Source organism: Gymnodraco acuticeps, unplaced genomic scaffold (genome assembly GCF_902827175.1).
Source record: "Gymnodraco acuticeps unplaced genomic scaffold, fGymAcu1.1, whole genome shotgun sequence".
Taxonomy (NCBI): Eukaryota; Metazoa; Chordata; class Actinopteri; order Perciformes; family Bathydraconidae; genus Gymnodraco; species Gymnodraco acuticeps.
In genome coordinates, this window is record NW_022991180.1 from 6,054,625 (window position 1) to 6,064,908 (window position 10,284).

Genomic DNA, 10,284 nt, shown 5'->3' on the forward strand with positions numbered 1-10,284 from the left:
TGCAGCGGTGTGTGTGTGTTTGCAGAGAGTCTGCAGTGGTACCGCCAAACCCCCGACCCGTCTTGTAACACGGAGCCCGTTTCCTACACCATCAGGGCCGGTTCTAACCAATTTGCTGCCCTAGGCGAGATTTTAGCTGGCGCCCCCCCCTGCCAGAAAATCGTTCAGTAGAACAAATAAAAGTATCCAAGGAATACACAATAGAATATATAAAAAATAAATGAAAAATCTCTACAAAAGACCAATGCACTACAAAAACAGAAACGTATTGACATAGGTCTTCAAATGTATTCAGTATTATATGAACATGTTTTAATTGGGGTGAGGACATCACATCCTCTAGGGGGGTCCGGGGGTATGCCCCCCCGGGAAGAAATGTTTGAACATTTAAAGTAAATGCTTCAATCTGGTGCACTTAGAGCACACATTACTAGAGACCTGATCTAGGGGGTACAACTCTAACGGCCCGTCCACACAGCGGCGTGCGTTGAAGCTTGCCGGCGGGCGTGTCTGAAACTCGACCAACAACCAATCACATTAATCTCCCGCCCCTGACATACAAGCAGCGGTTTGATTGGCTAGAGCTTATACTGGCATATGATTCGATTGGCTGACGCTTCTGCCGTGGCTTCAAAACTTGAACATTGCTCAACTTTTGCAGCGAGCCACGCCAGCAAAGTGACGTCACCCCATTCAAAGTGAATGGTGAAGCTTTCAACGCACGCTGCTGTGTGGACGGGCCGTAAAACACCCATATGAAAAAGATTGGTTTACATTTTAATAATCAAATAAGTATGTGAACATAACCAATAACCTACCATAGCCAATAGCAAATAAATGCAACTTATTTTATTTTTGTTGTTCATTCATATCTTATTTTACCTAGTTAACATTTATTTATGCATATTTTTGTATCTCTCAAGTTTTAAACAATATTTTTGGTTTACTGTCCTATAGTATACATTGAAATGATTTCAAACCTGTTTACCCCAATAATTATAAAAGAGTGCCTTGGAAATATTTGTTTACATAAATTGCATTTATCTCTCTCGCTCGATCCCACACCCACTTTGGCTGTGAGCTGCGGACGCCTGATAAGCCAACACCCCCCACTTTCATCACTTACAGCGCCCATCGTACGGGGCAAATGAAAAGTGTAACCCGGGGTGAAAAGGGTGTTACCTTGACTTAATTATGAATGCTGTTACATCAAGGTGGAAAATTAGGATGAGCGCAAACAGTCAAAATGTTTTTTCCCTCCCAGAGCTGCCAGCGCAGCGCCCCCTAAGTAAATGGCTGTTGTTAAACGCTTCCCACATTTACTTCAATCGTACAATAGAAAAGATAAAAGTACCCAAGGAATACACAATAGAATATATAAAGAATAAATGAAAAATCTCTACAAAAGACCAATATACTACAAAAACAGAAACGTATTGACATGTTGGTAATCAAAGGTGTTGGTAATCAGCGCCCCCCCCCCCCCCCCCCCCCCCCCCCCCCCCCCCAGATCTGGCGCCCTAGGCGACCGCCTATGTCGCCTATGCCAAGAAGCGGCCCTGTACACCATGCTAAATATGTCTGCATAAAGCTGAGTTATGATCGGTCCTAATAACACAGAATTTGGTGATGATTAAATAGTTTACAGTGAGATTTACTCCCATACTTTTGGCCATACTCACGCAGCCCTACAAATGAATTGAGATTTCCACACAAATGTTCTTTAGCAAGTGTGCAGAGCAGTGTTGATTTAAAAAAGCAATTTGAAGGTTGGATATTTGTAAACCTTTTTTTGTGTATATATATTCATAATTTAAGATGTAAATGAATTCCAGTTTATTTGTAGTACTTTCTATTTTTATTGTGACATTTGGTGGCATCAATGTCTGCATTTGATACAGATAATGGAGCAGTTGCTTTAGGGCCACAGTGTAGGCCTATATCCCTTAAGGTCAAATAATGAGATCCTCGACCTCCCCCCCCCCCCCCCCCCTCTCGCACCTCCACACAGAGCCCCCCCCCACATATCAAATCCCAACTTAACCCCTGCTTCTAACTAGGCTACCTTAAATAAACTCACTAATTAATTAAACCAGTTCAATACGCATTATTCTTATTCTTATCATTATGAGCGCAGCCAGTAACGGTAAGGTATCTAATTACTTATTTAGGCTATTTAGTATTCCGTAACTTAATAACAGAGATGGTCAAACTAAAGTGGTAGAGACATGGCAGAAATTCTACAATGAAGCGGGACAGTGAAGTATTCACCCATGAGAGGGCGATCAAGAAAAGAGAGCGAGCGGCCCTGTTGACGGAGTTTACAGATGAAAAGACACACAATCACAACAAGTAGGCTATATTTAGGTGTTTTTTTGTAAATAACCAACGGTATCAAGAGGAAGTAAAGTCCCCTGGTTTGTCCCTTATACCCTAACTGCCATGATGAGACAACTCAAAATCAAGTTTCCAAAATCCGACACTGAGGTGGTCTTAACGCACCGGCAGATGACAGCGCTGACAAAGTGTGTTTCCCGCAGCGAGACGCTACTAATTGTGGGCTTATCATGTTGATTCGGCCACAACAGAAAAACTTAAAAAATAAATTCTCGCTCTCTCCAGAGGGGCAGGTCAGCCAAAAAGGCCAAACGGGCCGTTGCCCTGGCAACATTAGCCCGTACCTGTGCACGTCCCTGCACCTATCAATCATCAAACCGTGGGGTCTTATTTCATTACGTGTTGATTTCTATCAACACGTAATGTTGTATCGATGTATAGAGATGTAGCTACTACAGCAAATGCAAAAGTATTCTCCGTCGGGACTTCCTGGAACAACACCACGCCGTTATCTTGATTCTGATTGGCTAGAAGACATTATCAAAGATGTTCTATTGAGAAGACGATCACTACCTGACAAAAGTTTTCAAAACCGTTTCTAGTCTTCGGTATTCTTGTTTTTGGCGTGAGAATAGTTTGGGCAGCGTGAGAGCGTGAGATTGAGAGTGAAAGCGTGTGTCACACGCCAGATGCGTGAGAGTTGGCAACCCTGTTCTAGCACGTGTTCTTCTGCTCCGTGCGGAAGCAGCCCTCTTGTGTGGCCTCGACACATGCAGTGAGTGATGATACGTTATCTAGATAACGTTACATTTAATTGAATTTGTTCCCCAGTTAGCTAACATTAGTTAATTTCCCTTGAAAATAATTGTAGTTGTTTGTGGTAGCTAATAATGTTAACTAGCTTGCTAAGAATATTTGCAACCCAGTCTCACAGCATACATTTAATCTATTGATTCGTGTTCACAAACACGATTTTCGCATTTGTTTTGTGTCACACAGAACGATCTTTTTTTTCTTGGAAGACCAGAAGCTGTGTGGTTCATAAAAACATTTTCTTACTCAATATCTTACCCTTAGCCTAACCCTTTTATTTGAAATGGTATAATGTCGGAGGAAAATAAATGGCTCAGAGGCTCAGAATACTGAAATCTGTATTTTTTGTCCTCATAATTTTTTCCTTGTAATTTGTTATTATTTGGTGCAGGCACGAAACATATTACCAATACAAATGCATTGCTTCTAAAATCGGTCTTTCAGAATACTGAAATCTGTATTTGTTTTTAAAATCTCTTTTTCCTTCCAATTTGTTATTATTTACATTGCTTTTAAATTCGTTCTGTGTGACACGAACAAAATGGGGAAATCGTGTTGGTGAACATGAATCAATAGATTACTTTTTTGACTATAACACAAAATGCAGTGAGACTGGGTTGCAAGTTGCAACACACCAACACTGTGCTTAATTTGGTCCCGAAACGTATGTCATGCACAGATGGAAGCCTCTCAGCTTAAAAATACAAAAATAAAAGGACAGAGCATAAAATAGAATTTATTTATCTAAAGACAGTTCCAATTTATATTATGCCACCCTTACACAATTTGAGTATTTGCTTGCTTAAGAAGGGGAAGTTGTGATGCATCATGTGAAAAATCTAATAACTTGTGGAATAACAAATGTTGTGTATCTCCATTTTACCCATATAGTACTCTTCTCTTCAGCTGAAGATGATAGTCAAAGTGCAATACCGAAACCAAAAGAAGTACATCAAAATTCTAGAAGCTTGTTTTGACATCTTCATCACTGAAGGCAAGTAAACCACTTTACTGCATATGAATCAGAATACCTTTATTAGTCCCACAGAGGGGAATTTTGCGATCCACCCTCATTAACCTACTGTTACATTAGATGGACATGATGCACTGTTGAGGCAGTTTCCCCCCCCCCGTGTGTGTGTGTGTGTGTGTGTGTGTGTGTGTGTGTGTGTGTGTGTGTGTGTGTGTGTGTGTGGTGTGTGTGTGTGTGTGTGTGTGTGTGTGTGTGTGTGTGTGTGTGTGTGTGTGTGTGTGTGTGTGTGTGTGTGTGTGGTCTTCAATCCTTTTAGTGAAAGAGAGGTTTTCCATCCCTGTGGACAACATCTTATCAGTGGAGGATGAGACTGGCACAGAAGTGGACAACTACGCATTTCCAGATCTACTGACTACCAGTGGAATATGCTTTGTCATCAAAGATTAACTGAATGACAATGGTGGTGAGTGACGACAATAAAGCCTTTTCTCAGCAGCTATGTTGACGTCATAGCAGGGTAAACACAGGTGTAATAGATCAAATGAATTTTGGCCCGATCTATTTAGTGTGTCACAGCCATTCCAGTGAGACAGCATATTATCAGGGCCCTGGCCTGCCTACATCCTAAATTACATCTCTGTTTACGCAGCATGTCAACATGGCTGCTGAGAAAAGGGTCTATTTTACACTTCTCAATTGTATTGTATGCCGATTATCCCCATGCAAGTGTCAAGCACACCACACATTTCATTGCTATAAACAATACTATCTTAAAAGGTAAAGTATTGTTTATAAGAATCAAATGTGTGGTGTGATTGACACGTGCATGGGTAAAGGCATACTCAACTGATTTAGTGAAAATACATAATTTTGTACTTACTTGGGGGTCTTGTTGAAAGCCTTGTTCTTAAGCTTTTGCTAGACTAAAAACCACCATTGCTGTCTAAGTATTGGTCCCAAGTAGAGTGCGCTCTTGTGGACAACGACTTTGGGACTCATACTTGCAATGGAGGTTTTCAGTGGGTTTGTTGTATTTTTGAGAACACTACATAAAGACATGACAAAGGAAGACCATTTCAATATTCATATTTAATATCTCTTGTGTGATGACATTATTTTCCAGAGCCATCCCCATCCTCTGCTTCAGGCACAGATACTATTTCAGTCACTTCGAAAAGCAGCAGTGAAAACGATTTCTACAGTGGCACTCTGAAACGCTTCAGAAAAGAGGAGGAGGCTTTGCAGGGTCCACAAGCCAAAAATGTGAGTGCATGTTCAATATGTCATGTACACCATTGTTTTACATTTTAGTGATGTCTGTCCATCCGTTTGTTATAGCTTTGCATGAAAGTGTCATGTATGTATAGGTTAAGTGTGGATGAAGTTGGTGCAATTGTATTTCTACATACATTTAGTTCATTAAGTTTATATGTTCTAAAACTAAGTCTCTTAGACTTAAATGAATGAAATGTTGAAAATGACTGTTTTTGCTCTACAGGAGAATCCCTCAGCGACTGACCAAAGAGAAGTATGCACTGGGGATTGTTACCCTGTTTCCCTCGCTCAAAGATCCACATGGGAAGACAGGATATGTGAGTTATTCTTGATTATGATCAAAGTAGACTGTTTTAGATGGCTTACATGGTTCCTTGAATGCTGTGGGATTTCTATAACATGCCACTGCATTTAAGAATTCCTGTAGTTGTATACATAGGGTAGTTTAATTCATTCGGGCGGCTGTGGCTCAGGCGGTAGAGCGGATTGTCCAATGACTGCAGGGTTGGTGGTTCGAATCCCGGCTCCTCCTGTCCACATATCAAAGTGTCCTTACTCCTTAGGCAAGACACTGAACCCCGAATTGCTCCCAATGAGCAGGCCTGCACCTTGCATGGCAGCTGCCACCATTGGTTATGTGAATGTTTGTGTCAATGGGTGAATTGACAATTTTATCCAAAGCGCTATATATATACACAGTAAGTGCAGTCCATTTACCATTCCTCTTATGTCCTTTTCGGTCAGGAGCATTTTTATGACGGTCAGAAAGGAGGTGGGTCCTTTCAGTATTCCCGCGGCTGCTGGACAATATTACATTGGTAATATTTTATTACTCCTACTTTTGCTTATTATGAATGTTGTTTATTAGTAAATCTATTTTGATAGACGTTTTAAGCAACCTTCAGTTAAATGGAGATGATCTACACCTGTGAAATTGGCATTAGTAGTAAATTGTAAGCCTGATGGTTGTTCTTGCGTTTGAGCTGTATGTGTTTTAGATTCTCCAAGACTTCAGTCTCCTCTTTGGGTCAGAAACTCCATCCAAACTACTGGAAAAGTGGCCAACCTCCTTCAAAGCAAAGGTCATCCAACAGGCAGAAATGCTGACTTCCACACCCTTGCTGAAGCGCTTGTTGTTGTCTGCCAAGAACCAAAGGGCTGATGAACCATCACTGGAATCACCAGGTATGGTTTTAGGAACTGCATTGTCATATCATGTCATATTGCCTATTGTAAATTGTCTATGTGAGGCTGGAGGGAGTGTATGACCACACAGTTGGAGAATGCCAGGGTACAGTGGGTTTGGAAAGTATTCAGGCCACTTCACTTTTTCCATACTTTATTGTGTTGTGAGACTTCATGTCTTGTATTTTGCTTGTACATGTACATGTACTGTTGGACATTATACAGATGGGTAATGTGAAGCTGACAATTGAGCGGCCCGACCAAGCAAGGAGGCAGAGGCAGAACGTCCAAAAATACAACCCGGTGTGGGCATTTATTAAAACATGAACACATTACATACACAGCCTCAATCCTGCTGCTGCTGTTCACGTGAGCCCAGCCTGCAGCCACCAGGATCTCACCCACAGTCCCTGCCTCCTCAACAGACAGGGAAACAGAGCCTAAATACACACACTCTAATCAGCACAACAAGACACAGGTGAGGGGGGAGGAGACAACATAGGGCACCAGGTGCACACAATCAGCAACAGACATAACGGGAGGGGGAACACTTTTCAAACACAAACTTATAACTGAACAGAAGTACACACATACAAACCCAACTAAACGCAGTCAGCACTTGAGCAATTACTGCGACTTAACGCTATGATGTCTACACCCCCACATATTATGTGCACCCGGATTATTCTTAACCGCTGTCATTCTACCCCAGCATAAGCACTTTCGGCGCTCTCGCTAACTCCCCTATCTTGTCAGGCGGAGCCGAGGACCCGACCAGCACCTGCCAGACGACATTTCAATCAATACGGTTTAATCCTTTAATAAATACTATCTCAATAATTAGTATACATTACATAAAATGTGCAAATATGCCATGCCAAACGGTACTGTGCAATCACGCTAATAAAGTGCAAAACGGTTCACTAAAGTGCTGAGTTACGAGGCCCGAAGCCGTCAGTTCACAGTGACGAAGTTACCTTCGTCACAGGTAAAAAAAAGCAAATTGATCATTGTTCTCTTTTCTTACAGAGTGGGACAGTGATATGGCATCCATCCTGCTCCTTCTGCACCTCCTGTCACCCCAGCCTGCGGGAAGGAAGAAAACCCAGAAGATCAGTGTAGCTCAGGCCATTGACCATCTGGTCGTATTTCACAAGGTATGTGGCAGGTTTAAGAATGTTAGATCTAGCTACCAGAACTACTCCAGAGAGCTGTCACTATGATAAAGTAGCACTAGGCTAGTTTAAATATAAACTATTCCTAAAAACACATTACACACACATGCACATAGTTAGCCATGTAAAATGAAAATGTTGCTTGCCTTCAGTCCTGTAGGAGTCTGGATGAGCACCTTCAGAGCCATATCGACACGAGCCAACCATATCTTCTTGCTTCAGGGGCCATCGGCAACTTCTTTATTCTGATCGACAAGAAGCTCATCCCCTGTGAGGCTACCACTTCCTTAGCAGCAATTGATGAACTTTTTAAGCTTCACTTTGTCTTAGGCACTAGCTATGATCCAGCACTCAAAAGCATGTACACATTTCTGCAAGCAACTGTCTATAACATAGATTTTTTTTTTTACTGAAGCACTGGGTGTGAGTGTGTGTGTGGTCCAAACATGTTGTTTGTTGCCTGGCACGGCAGGCAACAAACAACATTTTTGGACCTCAACTGCCACAGAGGGTTATTTATATACATTTTTGCTGTTGAACAATATTGAATGTTGGTTGAATTGAATATTGGGAGAATTTCTCAGTCTTAAGAGACATGCCACCATTCAAATAAAGCACTTGTCATATGCTGATATCTGGAATGATTTATTGGTCATTGTAACTTTTAACACCAGTTTGTTGTACATCATAATACCAATACACGACATTTGACACTAGATTAGTGTTCATTTTGAACTCCCAGAGGGTTGAGGCTAATGCAAAATGCAACACCAGTATATGTAAATGCAATATACTGTAGTGTATGTTGTCTTCAGTACCATACAGTAACTATGTTCATGTCATCTTCACTCTCAGTAAAGTCATTGTGTCTGATACTGTTATGAGTATTGAGAATAAACCTATTTGTGTGTTTCCACATTGCATGTGTTCATTCATAGTCCATATTTACAGCGTGCTACAAATGAAAATGCCTAAAACTTTGACTTGAATGTCTTGTTTATTAATCAACTAATGGACAATGTTTCAATTCAGTTCATGTAAGCCTACACACACATTCCTCTTTTGAGCGTCGAGTGATTATGGCCTGCATGTCTTTCTGTTCTAACTCAGCTGTCAGCTCCTTACTGTCCTAATGTGCACAATGTAGTGACTGTTTTTTTGTCTTTTGTTTTCTTAGTTATGTTCTCTGTATTTTATATGTTTGTGTTATGTGTAACGTTGCTGCCTTCTTGGCCAGGTCAGCATTGCAAATGAGATTCTATCTCAATGCTTTTATCTGGTTAAATAAAGGTTAAATAAAAAATAAATACAAATAAAATTAGCAGTTTAGACAAACATCAAATTCATAATGTTGGACAAATTAACAACTGTTCCATTTACTGTGTGAACTGTTTTAGGGGTCGACTGTATGATATATCGTTCTCCCGCTTGCTGCTGGGTGCAGGTGAAAGTAGGGCGATAGTTCTTATCTTATCTTGCAGGTATGCAACAAACATGACGCTGTCACCAGTCTATGGTTGTCACACAACGGCAAGCTGGACACTGGATTTACCGACACAGTACAAACCGGAAGTCAGCTAAATAAAGCTATGCACAGTGCTTGCATACTTGTATTGATCTCTATAAACGCATATCTGCATGTGAATGCAGAGATAAACTTATCCTCGTCAGACTTCTGGGTTCCAGGATTTAACTTTTACAGCATATCCTCGTGTCTTTTATTTTGCCTACACACACATTCCTCTTTTGAGCGTCTAGTGATTATGGCCTGCATGTATTTCTGTTCTAACTCAGCTGTCAGCTTCTTAGCAGTTTAGACAAACATCAAATTCATAATGTAGACTAGTTGGACAAAATAATGCTTAACAACTGTTCCATTACTGTGTGAACTGTTTTAGGGGTCGCCTGTATGATATATTGTTCTCCCGCTTGCTGCTGGGTGCAGGTGAAAGTAGGGCGACAGTTCTGTTCACATCGCTGACATTTGTCACAGATCAATCTTGCAGGTATGCAACAAACATGACGTTGTCACACAGCGACAAGCTGGACACTGGATTTGCCAACACAGTACAAACCGGAAGTCAAGGAATACAATTATGCCCAGAGCTTGCATACTTGTATTAATCTCTATAAACGCATATCTGCATGTGAATGCAGAAATAAACGTATCCTCGTCAGCATGGGTGCCGGAAGCAGGGGGGCCAAGGGTCGTCAGACTTATGGGTCTTTTACAGCATTGCCATTATAGCCTCGTGTCTTTTATTTTTGAAATATGTTCTTTAACTTCCGGTCAAGTGGACTGCTTTTCTTCATTCTTCAATACAAAACGGAACATTGAATGAAGTTGTTATCAAAAACCAAAATCAGACCGTTTTTATCTTGTTATCCGTTTTTGATTCAGACAACATAAACAGGAAAACGGCTTTGGTTTCACGTGTTTTCGTTTTTGATTTAAAACAAAAAAAGGCTGGTATTTTCATTTTTCTCATTTTTTGGTTCAAACGAAAAATCAAACTAACAAAACGT

General features: G+C 40.9%; 1 long non-coding RNA gene across 1 annotated transcript; it reads left to right on the forward strand.

The window, feature by feature from the left end:
* Positions 1–4,403: 4,403 nt before the first annotated feature.
* On the forward strand, positions 4,404–8,987 carry LOC117560915. Its single transcript, XR_004571261.1, has 7 exons — positions 4,404–4,586; positions 5,247–5,386; positions 5,622–5,715; positions 6,143–6,216; positions 6,397–6,583; positions 7,613–7,740; positions 7,911–8,987. It is a non-coding gene; the product is annotated as an uncharacterized LOC117560915 (long non-coding RNA).
* The last annotated feature ends 1,297 nt before the right edge of the window (positions 8,988–10,284 follow it).